The following is a 14,403-nucleotide window of genomic DNA, read 5'->3' on the forward strand; positions in this document are numbered from 1 at the left end:
GTCCAGCGTGAGTCGATTTTTTTGTGGTTGCGACTCCGATTCTTCATGGTTTTTCTTCTTGATTCATATTGCAGCTTGTCTTGCGACCATTCTCCTACTTCGATTTATTTACTCGCTCCGGTCTTGCCCTTTCGTTCGTTGGTCCAGTTCTCATCCTTCACTGTTGCTCCGCCCTTGCCGTCACAACGCAACACCTCTGTCTTCCGCCTGATTCGTCCTTTGTCATCATAAATTTTCAGACCATGGTGATGTGGTGATGTTGGCTTCCTGGGGGTGAAAAATTTCTTTTGTCCCTGATCTTCAGATTTCACTTGTTTGTTTGTTGTTTTTTCTTATGTTATCAAAAAAAATTCTTTGTGGATAATACATTATAATTTGGTTTTAAATTGTGTAGTTTTCTCCGCTTATTAATGTTATTATGTAGCTTTCATCGTTTATCAAATTATACGTTGTTTGGGCATTCAATCTATTCTATCTTTATGCTCGGGCGTTCTATCTAATCTATGTTTTTCAAAACAAACAATTAGTAATGTTAGTTATGTTCTGTTATGTTAATTAGTTATGTTTCTTTGTCTTATTCTGTTTGAACTAGTAACTTTAGTTGAAGCAATATTAGTGTGTTAGTAATATGCATTCGAAATGTTGTGATAAACTTAGTTTGTTAGTGAGTGGTAAATGTGATTAAATGTTATTGAATGTTACCTATGCTACCGATGTTTTCTTCTTTCGGCGAGATGTTGGTATCCTTCATTTGGATTGGTGTGGCCTCGTCCCCCCTTTCCAGTAAGGTGGTTGCGGGTGGGACCTGGTTTTACTGAATTTAAACTTAGATTCTTCCTTTATTATTTTGTTGTATTTATTTATTCATAATTCTCCACTTTATTTATTTTTCTCTTGTTTCCCGATATGTTGTTTGTTAGGTGTTTTTGTAATAGTATTTAATTTCGTCCTATGAAGTTCCCTGCTGTTGGGCATGGGTTTATGATTGATTCGTACTCAGTATTATTTATATATTTTACGTGTTTGTTGAAACATTCCTTCAACCATTGTTTTTCCATCTGTATCCTGTATGTCATTACTCCTTTAATGATTCCCCTCAGACGCTTTTCTTCGTTTCATCTTTTACCTCTAAATTCGTATTCTTCTCAATTTGGCAACCCATGGTGATCCTATTTTGTTTTCTTTAGCCCCCCTTGAATACTTTCTTTGCTTTTTTCATGATTGCATTGGTTTTTATCACTTTTACCGCTTTAATTAAACGTTCCTCTTGATTAACTTTTTTCTTCTCTTCATTGTATTATCTTCTCTGTAGGTCATATTATATTTGTGTTTCTTCTTGTTGTGTCCTTCTGTCGCTGCGTTCATGTTTTACGTTTTTCTTTTTCGTATGTATTTTAATTCGACTGCGATTCTTAGTCGTCATGTAAATATAATTTGTCATCACGTTCATAAAGTAAAGACATTCATACTCATTCCGGGTTCCGGTTCCCTTGTCCACTCATATGTGTATTAGCTTTCATACTTGTATTAAGTGATATAAATGATTCTTAATCAATATTGCATATGTTTTATCCGCTGGCCAGCGTAGGGTGAAAAAAAAATAATTCCAATTAAAAATTGTTCATTCTTTTCGTATATTGTTGTCCATGTTTTCTTTGTGTCTAGGTTCTGCTTCATTATTTCCAGAGTGAGTCTCCATCTTTTATTATTTGTAAATCATGCATTGTAATTCTGCGTTACTCGCAGGCGTTTCCCGATTCCTTTTATTACAGCGTTTCTGAAATACTTTTTCATTCCAATACTTTTAACCTCTCATTTATATTGCTCCGTAGTGTCTTTATAAACTATGAGTTTTCAATAAATTCTGTCTTTATTTTTTCCTTCTTGTATTGTAATATGTTCTTTGTTTTTTCCATACTTTTGCTTCTGGCTCTTTGACTCTGCAAATATAACTTAGTTGCAAATAAATATTTTCGTCGATTATACTCCTCTTTTGTATTCGCATTTTAAAAGCTTTTCTTCATCTTATATCAAACAAACTATTACCCATTTCGTGGTAATTTTGTTCCTTTTCATCATATTTGTATACCTTTACCTTTATTAGGGTGACCATATCAGATGAGTAAAAAACCAGGACAGTCGAAAGGGTACTGGATCCCCCCATCGCCTCTCAATCGACATTGCCTTTTCCGCATGTTTTCGGCAGTTAAAAAGTTCTGGGGTCTGGCAGGCAGAGCTTCGACAGTGAAAAAGTTCTGGGAGGCTGGAAGGAAGAGCTCGTCTTTCATCGGAATTCGATTACCGATAACATTTTTCGGATTTACACAAAGGCAGTTCTTGCTACACCACCATCAGCAAACGTTTCATGCTGAGATGGTCTGTGCAGGACCGGAGAGGAGTTTTCAGTACTAAAACACGACATTGACGTAAATCAGAAGCATCAACGATCCCAAGTAGCTTCCCTGCGCTATGCCTGGCAATCTACAATGTCAACCATTATCGCTCGATTTGAGAGCTGCAAAACCTACCATTGTTTCCAAAAATATCTCCGTTTAAACGATTGTTATATGAAAACTGGCGGACAGTTTGGAGTAAATAATATCAGTTTGAGCCCGAGTTTGAAAAAATTGACATCCCTGCGTGAACTTGAAAGAAAACAAAATTCAATTCATGCCCGTCGCGATGAATGAAATGTTTGGTTCGTTTCCCTCATCAAACAGAATTTGAGGGATTATTGAGCAAATGTGCACCAGATATAGATTATGCAGTTCACTTATGCTCGAAAATGTAGAAGAAGCCAGTTTCTGCCTACAAACTGTCCACATAAAAACAAATAAATGCTTTCGTTGGTGAAGGAATTTATATTTCTTCTGCACTTAAGCATTCCATTCTGCATGAAGTTTCAGTCAGTTGGGAAGTTAATGAATCAGGGAGGGAATTTTGGTTTCGGTAAATACAAGCAGAAATAAGTAACTGATTTTGAAATTTCGCAGCACTGGTTGGCATACTCCCTGTGATGTAGGATGCTAGACTCGGCGGTTAGTCGCTGTTCAGTGTCCAGGCGTGAAGGCATGGTAATCGTTCATTAGCTATTTCATTTATTTGACACGCCTCAATGCATTACCTAAGCCGTGGGTCTTATAATATTATCAATGTGTAAATAAAAATAAATAAATCGAATTTTAAAGTATATCCATCGGATCTTGTGTACGCGTGTGTTACTTTGCGCAAAGATCTTATTTCTTGTTGAAGATACATTTATGTACTTCATAGCCTCTTGTTGCTTGTGGATCACTTAGTCCGCTTTCTCTCGGTTTATCGCTTTCATTGCTATCCTCGCTGTTAATGTTGTATGGGCTCTCACGATTAACTGGTTTGAGTTGTTTGTGGGGCCTATGGGCCATGATCGCATATCCGTGTTCTTTGTTATTTACTTTATTATCAGTGCTTGATAATGTTGATTGGGAAGTAGTAGGCGCATCACAATGATCGTTCACGCTGTGACCATTGTTTCATCGATATTGACGAGGCACTCTTAAGATTAAAAAAAACATCGGAAGGTACAATTGGGAGATTCGACTGTATTAAGTTTTGTTTGTCTCACATTTCGATTGAGGATATGCAGTTATAGTTATGGTCGGTCGTAACTGCGATCTGGAGCATAGTGAAAATCGAAGACTGAATAAATAGAAATATATTAGGCTTACAGTATAAAAACCAGGACAAATCAAGCATTTTCCTCGACTTCCCAGGGCACCAGGATAGTCAATGCAAAACCAGGACATGTCCTGGGAAACCAGGACGTATGGTCCTGACCTTTATCTATTTTTTTTCACAAAAAAATCTCATATTTCCGAAATTTTATGTTCTCGCTGTTGATTATTTACTCTTTATTTTCCTTTCACTTTCGCTTTTCCTCATATTGTAAATTGCTTATATCCATGTTAATTAATGACATTAATGACAAATAAATTTTACATTTTTCTTTAGCAGATCGTTCAATGGTTTACGTTTTTCTGCTATTTGTGGTATGAATTTTTCGTAAAAATTAACCGTTCCTAAAAACGAACGGACTCCTTTAACTGTTTTTGGCACAGTCATTTCTTTGATGGCCTTTATATTATCCTCCATTGGCCGAATGCCTTCAGCATCAATTGCATGTCCGAGATATTTAATTTCGGTTCTTAAAATTTGGCATTTTCATTGTGTTCCTCAATAGTTGAACCATAAATGATAATATCGTCTAGGTAAATGATAGCTTTCACACCTTCAATTTCATATAATATTGTGTTCATCAACTTCTGAAATGTTGATGGACTATTTCTAAGGCACATGGCATTCTTGTAAATTCAAAATGCCCTTTAGGGGTTGAAAAGGCTGTTTTAGCCGCATCTTTTGGGTTAATTGGGACTTGATAAAAACCTGATTTCAGGTCCAATGTTGAAAAATATTTGGCTCCTCCGAGATTATCAAGTATCTTGTCGATCAGTGGGATCGGATATACAAACGGTTTTGTTATTAAATTCAGCGCTCTAAAGTCAACCACGATTCTATACTTTTTATTTCCGTTTTCATCGTCCTTTTTGGGTACGCACAAAACCGGTGCATTCCATGGACTTTTACTGGGCTTAATAATGCCTTGCTTCAAGATTTCCTCGATTTCTGCATTTTTTGTTGCTTCGGGAAATCTATATTGTCTTTTATTTATTGGTACGTTCGACGTCGTCTCTATTTCATAGACCGCCGCGTCTGTAGTTGTTAGATGGTCTCCTTTTTGGTAAAACCCATCACTATATTCCGCCATTATTGATTCCATGGCTTGGAAATTGTTTCTTTTCAAATGATCCAAATTAAAGTTCTCTAATAATTTTTCAGTTCGTTCATTACCACGTAACTGATCGTCCTTTTTATTGTCAACCAGACTATAGTCCTGGTTGTCATCCAAGTTTTCTAAAACCTGTTATTCATAGTAGGAATCCATGTAATTTTTTCCGTTGGACTCATTCGTGTAATTCTTTTTATAGTAATCTTTCTTATTTGTACCATAATCATTAAAATCTATCCTATTTTCTGATCCGCATTCCGGGATCATGCTAGTCACGCACTTTCTTCTGTGAGATGTGTCTGATTCAATAAAACTTTTCCTTGACGATTTATTGTTTTTTCTGTTTCCTATTAGTTTGGTCATATCTTCGTTATTATACTGTGTGTTATCATCAGTGTATTTTGTAATTGCCTCTGTCTGGCATGCCTTCTCGGCCAAAATTTCGCATTTTCGCGTCATGTTTGAGGGCATTTCATCATCCTTTGCTATTTTATTTTGATATCTATTATTCATCCCATCCCTTCCTCCGGGGGTCTTGTTACGTACTTCTTCAATGTTTTTAGTTGAATTCATGTCATCCGCGTTCTTGGGAATATTTTCCTCTCTTGACGCAAAAGTATCAGGACATTGTATTTTATCTCCATTTGGCTCATTGTCGCACTTATTCGATTTACGGAGGGCGATGTAGTTCAATTGCTGAGATATAAAAATTACCTTGATACTTCGAGTTCCCAATTATTAATGTGGTTTCTACTGACCCAATAGTTTCTGATTGTGTCAGATTAAAACCTGTAATGTATGACTTATCCCGATAGTTAATAAATCTGGCTCCAATTCTCGAGACAGTATCCCATCTTATTACATTAAGAAACGCTCCTGTATCAAGCATATATTTAATCCTAATGTCAGGCCTTTCTATTGAGGCGATATTTACTAGTAATTGATGATTTCTGGTACATTCTATGTCCAGTTTCTCATATGGAGGCATGGTTCCTTGGAATTGATTACTCGTGTTTTCTTGCAATGTGGTGGGCCGTCCGTGGCCATTATATCGTATATTGAGCGACTTAGTACTCAGTCGTTGTCTAGTTGTATTATAATTTCTTAAATTCTTATTTGTGCTTGTTTTGCTGTATGTACCGCAATTTACGCATACTTGTCGGGGTTGTTTAAACGGTTTGTCTTCTACCCTGTTGATATATCTTCTCCCGCTATTTAATTATTTCGGCATCAACCACAGTCTCGGTCTCTTCGTCGGTACCAGCTGTTTCAGTACATGGCTGCTTGCTAAAGTAAAATGCTTATTCTGCTACGTCCGTTCTCGCTTCATCGGTGTACGGTTTCATTTACTTCTCGTTCGTCGTGATATGGTCGTCACTATATGTCATCATAAATTGTCGAGTATATTCAACGTGTGTGGTGTCAAAACTTGGTCGAGAAAATTAAAAGCTTTCCAATGAGTATAGTGCAATCGCGGGCATTCGCGGGCGTCGCTGTTGCTATCGCATTAGAAGTTCAAATTCAATGAAAATTCATGACGAACAGTTATTTAAGCAATAACTAAACCAACTAGTGGCTTATTTTTGGTGATTTTACGATGTAATTTAATCACATGGATAATTTTGGTGAAGTAATGCAATGTACAAAATTAACCGTTTCTTCGAACAAAAAAAAACGAAACTAGCCAGATGTAGTTCCTATGATCGTGGCGTAAACGCTCAATAGAATTAATCTTTTTATATTGTTCCTGCGTAGTATAAAAGAAAATTTCTTTTTCTCACTTACCTGAGCTGCATTGTTGATCTGCTCGTTAGTTCCTGTCGAGATGGTGTAGACCACTATTTCTATAGCACATGGAGCGCCACTAGTTCCACAGCACAACTTTACGTGATGCAAAATCTGTAGGAAACACTTTTCAAACTCGTTGCAAGCGCATATGTATTTGTGGAGATCGTCGACGCACTCTGTCAAAGTTTTGCGAACAAAGAAACTTCCACTGAATCGATTAGATCTGCTGAGTGTTTGCCTTTTTCCACATTTAAGCTATCGCATTTTTCGTGACTGGTTTGCTATTTTTCTTCAGTTTTCAAATTACGCAGACAATTTACGCATTTTTTCTTCACATTCAATATTAACACAATCAGAAATCGTCGAATTTCTGCTTTTCTCGAATCTAGTCGAGGTGACTACACTTATGGTTAAGGTTTTGCCGTTTCCTAGCCTTTCACTTTTGCGGCTTTAAGTTTCCGCTGTCACCACATGCGGCGTAACGCTTACGCAACACGGCACAATTAGTTAACGGATCCGCGGAAATAAAGAAAAAACACAACGGATTGTAAAAAAACGAACGCTATATATTTTCCCTACATTTTCTTACCTCACTTCCTAAACTACCCTACTGTGCTATTCTGTCGCGCCTAATAGATCTACTACTTGAATTGATCTCGGTTGTTGGCAGCCAGAGGTACGCATAATACATGGGGCCCAGCCTCGATCGTGTTAATTGAAAAAGGAAAAAAGCCTTGATTCTAAATCTTCTGAAGTTTATATAGTAACTTTCTTGCTTACTTCAGCAAAATTACAATTATTGACTATCTGTCCCTGTTCAGCATGCGATTGACATTATATTTGTATTAGTGTCGCATGGCTTTCTATCTTTCTCCTTCGTATGTAACTTTTGTGTTAATGTATTCCTATTCTCCTCCATCCTAAAGTAACTCTTGCTGTCTTCTATTATTTTCCGAAGGTTCCCCGAACGTGAGTACTTCCTAATTGGTTTAGTGTTAGTGAGCCTTCGGCTCTCGCTAGAACCTCGTGTTCTGATGTTCTAACTAAAGCTATTCGTGAGTAGTTGAACGCTCTATTTCCCGCACATACATAATCTTACTAAGATACATTATGCATTTGTATCGATGGGCTCACAATCATGAAAGCGCCACGCCTATGTAAATAATTACTTTAATTAATATTGGCACAGCCAAATTCTATACAATCATAAAAACACCTGCAGCCGGTGTCATTGGAAATCAATTATTTACCGCGGATACCTATACACAATCATTATTTCTACGAGCAACACAATGACTCACATTCGTTATGCTATGTGCACGGGACTTAAGCCGCTGCGTTTGCAAATTCGCTAGTGGCGAGTTCTTTCAGGTCAACCTCAAAATTGTTGGTTGCGCAGTTTTATGTGTTTACAATTGTGGGGCTGTTCACTATATTGAACAATAAATAGGCGACAAAAGGTAATCCACAAACAACAAGCCATAACTTTTAAAATATTCAAAATAGATATTTGAAGTCTTCAGTAAAGTTGCTACAAATTTGCTGAAGGTATCATTTCGATATTATCACTTCCAAGAAAATTTGTGAAAATATCTCACTCATAGGGGGATTAATCAGCAACAGGGCCGTCTTATCGCCACCTGGGGGCCCTGGGCACAACTGAGCTAAGGGGCCCCCATAAGTAAACAGGTATAAACTACTGCAGGGTAGGAAGATCAAAAATAATCTCCAGCATCACGGAGCCATTTCTACTCCATACCAGCCTGTGGCAATCAAAATATATAGAGAAAAAAACACGAACTCAGATTTCCATCACTATAGATGTCCATGTAATGTCCACACGCAAAAATAAAACAACCCATAGAATAAGTTCTTTTAACTTTAATTTAGGTACTTTTGAGTTGTGCGTCACTTACGCAGTTATTAGTGTTGTCAAACACAAAACGAGAGATTCGACTCAGTCGAGGTCTTCCGTGCAGTTTGAGTTGTTTGTAGTATACTCAAAATTAGGTAAATTCAGCTTAAATTTAAGTACATTAAACTCAAGGTTGAGTTATGATTTTTCCCGTAGTTAAATGGAAACTACCTTCAACACGGTTTACCTAATTTTACCTTCCTGCACGATACCACGAGAATGATTCAAAAGTACTCAATTTTAGGTAGTTTGTCGGTGGCGTGCAAGTACGGTCGGAAAACGAAATACGCTTTAAGATGATTCTAAAAAGTTATAAGGGCTTTTGACCGATAGTAGCAAAGGGCCTAACACAATATATGCGGTGGTGGAAGTTTGAACAGTGTAATGGACTTACCAACTCCGTTATGCTCTCCCCGGACGGTGTAATCCTAGGTGTAATCTGATCTTCATAGTTGTAAGACGTTGTTTGAGGATGAAAAGTGTTTCCACCAAGAAGCAGGAATGGTGGAGTAGGGCGGGTTAAACGTCTATTATTTGAATGCTATCCAGACTAGTACAAATGTCTATTTTCTCTTTTTGTACAAATTGTTGATGAGGTAGATTCTTGTTATATATTCTGACAGACGTTTTGTTTACTCGTTTATTGTCATCAGTTCGGGGAAGCGAAGAAAGCGAACATGTATATTTTAAGTAATCAGAACAGTATCCATTTTCAACAAATTGGTTCAGTGGCAAGTCTATGGTTCAGACGAAGGAGCCGCCTCTCTGGTGTTGGTGATAGGCACTCAGTGCAGAAAGAGACCGACGGAAAATAAATTTGAATAATAACTATAATTAGCAGAGACCCGGCGTAGCGCATTGCGTTTGAAATTTGTATGGAAATTAGTATGTGAAAGCCTACTTTTTGTATTTTTAATTCTACAGACTACTGACATGTTAACTCGACATCAGTTGATTCAGTCTGTGAGGTAACTTCTATTGATAAAAGTCAAGGCAAAGGGACACATTATGTTTTATTTCATCGTTACTATTATACGTAGGAAATTGTGTAAATATTTGGGGAATAATTCATCAAAATATTCCAACACGACAATGCTTCAGTTCGAATTTCTACATTTTAAAGTCCACCCCTTCCCCCCTCACCCTTCACTACGTCCTATTGCTCAACTACATACGCTCATGAAATTGAGCTAAGGCTTTTGAATAATTCATCCAAACATACCCATGTTGCAAATCTAAAATATATGATGTTATTTTGGATAGCTATCATTGGTACACCCATTTAATTCGATATATCGAACTTTGAACAGCTATAACTTCGTTAAGAGACATTCCTACACCATACATCCTTCGGCAAAGTTGTTCAGCATATCCTGAACTACACTTCTATTTATTTGCTGGCATACTGCAGGAAGAATTGTAGTCTGTAGAATTAAAAACGCTTGTAATCCACCTAACAGTGTGATGGGACATTTCTTATAACTCTTATCACTCTCTTCGGATATTATATCGTTTGAGAAAATTTAGAACTTGATGCTTCGCGATGTTTTTGATAACACATACTACATGGGATAGTGGCAGGACTCAGAGAATCGCTCAAATCAGCATAGGACAACATCAGTGCTAGAAATCTCTAACCAAATCAATGGGAAAGCGAAAAAATGGCCCATAAAATAGATTGTGTTTTTTACATCCTAGATTGCATGATTCAGTGATCGAAACCCAAAACTTCATAACGTATTTGAGATTATTAAATTAAAATTTGTTTTTGTAATTGAAATTGATAAAATGATAGTATCACCCTTTTGGCGATTGTTTACTTTTTCGGTCCCACCTATCACCATTGTAGTATCGCCCTTACGTTTTTTTACAATAACTACCGTTCTACACCACCGATTTCATCCGGGTTTTTTCAATAGCGATCATTGTTACTATTTACAGCTGGTATCAGCTTGATAATCCTAAAAAATACAAAAAAAAAACAGTTTCGCCTGCTGGAAAAAAAAGTATCGCCCTGTTTGTTTACATGGAGCGTGGAGGGTGAAACTTTAAATAAACAAACAAAAATACAGTTTCGCCCGTTGTATTTTTTGCTGTAGTTTAAGAAAGCAATATCGTAGAATTAAAATTTTGTAAGTTAATTTGTTGCGTTTCAAAGCTTTCATTCGCATGTATGAAAAAAGCCCTATGTTTACATTTGTAAGTATCGCCCTTTTCACAAAAAAGCGTTGAAATGAAATCGCAGCTCCTGATATCACGTTATCTCTGAAGTGCATGCGTGCATAGTTCCAAATTTTACTTCTATATCGACTTTTTCTAAAGCTGACTTCCCAGTAGTATCCTTGATTTGAATTATTATCGCTAATCCTAACGCCAAAGAACAAATAAAAACCTCTCGAAAACGAGCCGTTTGGAAAAATCATCAAAATTACTGGAATTTTCATTTTCACGAAACTTTTCGATAACCTTCCGTCACTTGCTTTAATGCACTGGGTGCACAGTGCTCTGAAAATCTAGCGAAATTGTCTTAGGGCACCAGCGGGTCTAATTCAGAGCTATCTGCGCAGCGAGTTAAATCTGTAAAGAATACTAAAAATTAATTTCTATTCCATAATTTTCAGTTCAGCAATTCGAGAGATCGTGCTCACCGCAAGCCATGAAAAATAGACTACGTTGTGAAGCGATGGTCACTATTTATTAAAAAATCACGGTTGAATAAAAAATTAAACTATTAAAAAATTTCAAATAGTTTATTATTTTCACAAACTTATTAGGAAAAATTGTTTAATAAGCTTTTGTAATATTGTGTAGGAAAAAAGCTGAAAATTTCAGTATTTTCTCTATCTGCAACATATAAACCCTTAAGTATACCAATTAATTGGAATAGGTTCGCCAAATTTTGGAAGAAGTCTATAAAATAACCCCTTGAAAGCTACCTAAAAATTGTTGTAGTTCGATGAAATAAAAAAATCCCCAAAAATGAAATGTACCTATTAATGTGAAACACAGTGAATAATACATACAATAAAGACCCATTTTTATCAATCTCATGGTGTATTTTAGGCTGAAAAAATGGGGACATTGACTAAATCGGGCAATTTTTTTCTTTATAATAAACTGAAGCTGTTAAAATATTCTTCCCGTGCCTTGATGTAGTCTGATAACTATTTCTGATTATGATGAACTTTTTTTTAGCATATTTCCATCTTCATGATAAGGAAAACATGCGCAAGAAAGGATTTACTCGAATTCAGTCTTGTTCGTCTGCTAGAGCGCATCAAACATATGTTCATATTTGGCTGATAAAATCGGGGTTTCAATGTATTATAATATATTTTCAGCATTCGAAGAAGTTTCTTGTGAGTGAACAACGACTTTGTTTCTACTTACTTGAAGTCAGCGGCGTAGCCAGAAATTCGGTTTGGGGAGGGTTTGGTGAAAATAGATTATACTGTCCAAACCGCATAATTCCGAAACCGTAATTTTTGAAGTTTTAAAATTATGCAGAATTAATTTTTCAGAAAATAGTAACAGAGTTCGTGTCTTTAGCGAATTTGTTGAGACTTTATTGTAGTCATGAATATTAACCTGAGAAAATTCACCATAAATACTTCTTGGACGATATACCGTCAAAATTATTTTATCAAATGATGCGCTGTTTAACGTTTGTAAAACTCATCGAAGATACTAAACCTCCGAAATTGGCGGTTTCAAAATGATGCTATCTTGACCTTAAATTACTGTTTTTAAACATTTGACCTATACATATAATTGGTAATACAACAAAAATCAAATGCTCATCAAAATCGATCAGAACCTGCTAGAGTCGAATGGAAATCGTCATTTTTCATAAATTTCTCTCTACATTCGGAAAGTGTTATCCTCGTTATTAATCATATTACGTTTTTTCCCAAAATAAAAACCTGTTTTAATCCACCTAGTGGTGCAATTCTGCTTGTCTCATTTGTCCAGACTACGATTCCATGGCTGGTTATGTTCAATGCAATGGTGGAAATGAATATTACATGTTCAGAACGATTTGCACATCCATACAATGGATCGACAGCCACAATCTTGAGATAATATGTGATACTGAAACATCGCTTGAAACCAGCGGCGGATCATGGAGAAAGATCCGGGAGGTCCAGGTCCTGCCGAAAAATTTCAACTTGTTAAGAAATTTTAAACTAGTTTTAATTTTAAAGTAACAAACCCTCACTGCATACTCCCTCCGGGCTGGTATGATTGACGATTTTTAGAGTGATTGCATAACCTTTCTATATGAGAAAGGCAAAAAAGTACCAAAGTCCAAAAAAGTCAATTTTTGTCAAGCATCTCAATGATTCATGCATTTTAAAGTCATTTGGCATCAAAAATACAAATTTGATTTTGAAAATTTTTCATTTCAGTTTATACGGGAATTTGCTGTGTGATTGCACTCCTAAACTCGTAACTCCGGAACCGGAAGTCCGGAAAAAAAATCAATAGCAGCCGATGGGAAGGTTGTACCTTTCATTTGAGACTAACTTTGTGCAAATCCAGCCATCTCTGAGAAACAGAGGTCACATTTTTTTCCACATACACACATACATACACACAGACATTTTCCGATCTCGACGAACTCAGTTGATTGGCATATAACACTCGGCCCTCCGGGTCGGGACTAGATTTACGAATTTTAGAGTGAATGAGAAAGGCAAAAACATTTTTAGCAAATGTTGAAAGTTATGCATTTTTTGGTGAGCAGTTCTATGTTTCATAGACATTAAATCATTTTTAACTTCGCTTCCTATTAAATAAAGAACCTTATTACAGTACATCTCTACAAAAACGAGCTCAATTTGAAAATAAATCTGAGGATTACGATTGATTACAGAGCTCTGGAATTTTCAGGCAGGAATTTGATATTGATGCAATTAGACAACTGTGAAATCAAGACCAATAGATCAGTTACATATCAGGTCCCCATTCCGACAATTTATCAAAAGTCCTCATGATGTTTACAACAACAGGACGGATCAAATAATTGTTATTGTAATATTGAATTAAATCATTCTGCATCAATAAATTTTCAACTTCAATCCATTTTTTTTGGGGTGGGGGGGGGGGGGGGGAGTGGTTGTATGGTTTTAAACCCCAAAACCTTCTCTTGGCTACGCCGTTGCTTGGAGTTATTTATTTCGCTTTTCATTTTCCGATATGTTTCAGATCGATCCGATGGTTATACGTTAGAAAAATTGCAGTCAGAAGGTTCGCACAAATGAACATTTTTGCACTGATAAGTTATCAAGTTCCTTCCAGACAACTTGGAAATGTTCGGTGATTATTTTTAGCGGTTGTAGATAGAAAAATGAAATACAAAATTCGTTTTATCGAAATAATGTTTGACTTATTTCAATAGATTATTACTATATTGAACAATTAATAGGCGACAAAGAGTAATCCACAAACAACAAGCCATAACTTTTAAAGTATTTAAAATAGATATTTGAAGTCTTCAGTAAAGTTATTTGCAAAAGTAAGAGCTACAAACTTGCTGAAGGCATCATTTCGATATAATCACTTCCAAGAAAATTTGTGAAAATATATCACTCATAGGGGGATTAATCAGCAAAAGCACAACATCAAAAGAAAGGGCATATTGCCTCCATTAAATTCTCCGAAGATACTATTGACCTAAAATAAGCCGTTTTGGCGTTAATAATAGATTACATGTTTTTGGTCATATTTCTGGCAATGGGAAATGATAAAATCTTTCGTCCGCAATTAATGTTTATCTCTTTTGATAATACTTCGATTTCAACAATCTATAACTTGTTCGAAAAGTATTCGTTAAAGCTGTCTAAAAACATTTAAATTGTTAATCTATACTGTC

At 36.1% G+C, this 14,403-nt stretch overlaps 1 protein-coding gene across 6 annotated transcripts in view; it reads right to left on the minus strand.

Annotated features, from left to right (window-relative positions):
- The window catches only part of LOC131690670 (protein vav), a 1,592,017-nt gene that overhangs the window by 159,630 nt on the left and 1,417,984 nt on the right, over positions 1–14,403 (minus strand). The gene's annotated exons all lie outside the window — the stretch shown is intronic.

Source organism: Topomyia yanbarensis, chromosome 3, assembly GCF_030247195.1.
Source record: "Topomyia yanbarensis strain Yona2022 chromosome 3, ASM3024719v1, whole genome shotgun sequence".
In the NCBI taxonomy this organism is placed as follows: domain Eukaryota; kingdom Metazoa; phylum Arthropoda; class Insecta; order Diptera; family Culicidae; genus Topomyia; species Topomyia yanbarensis.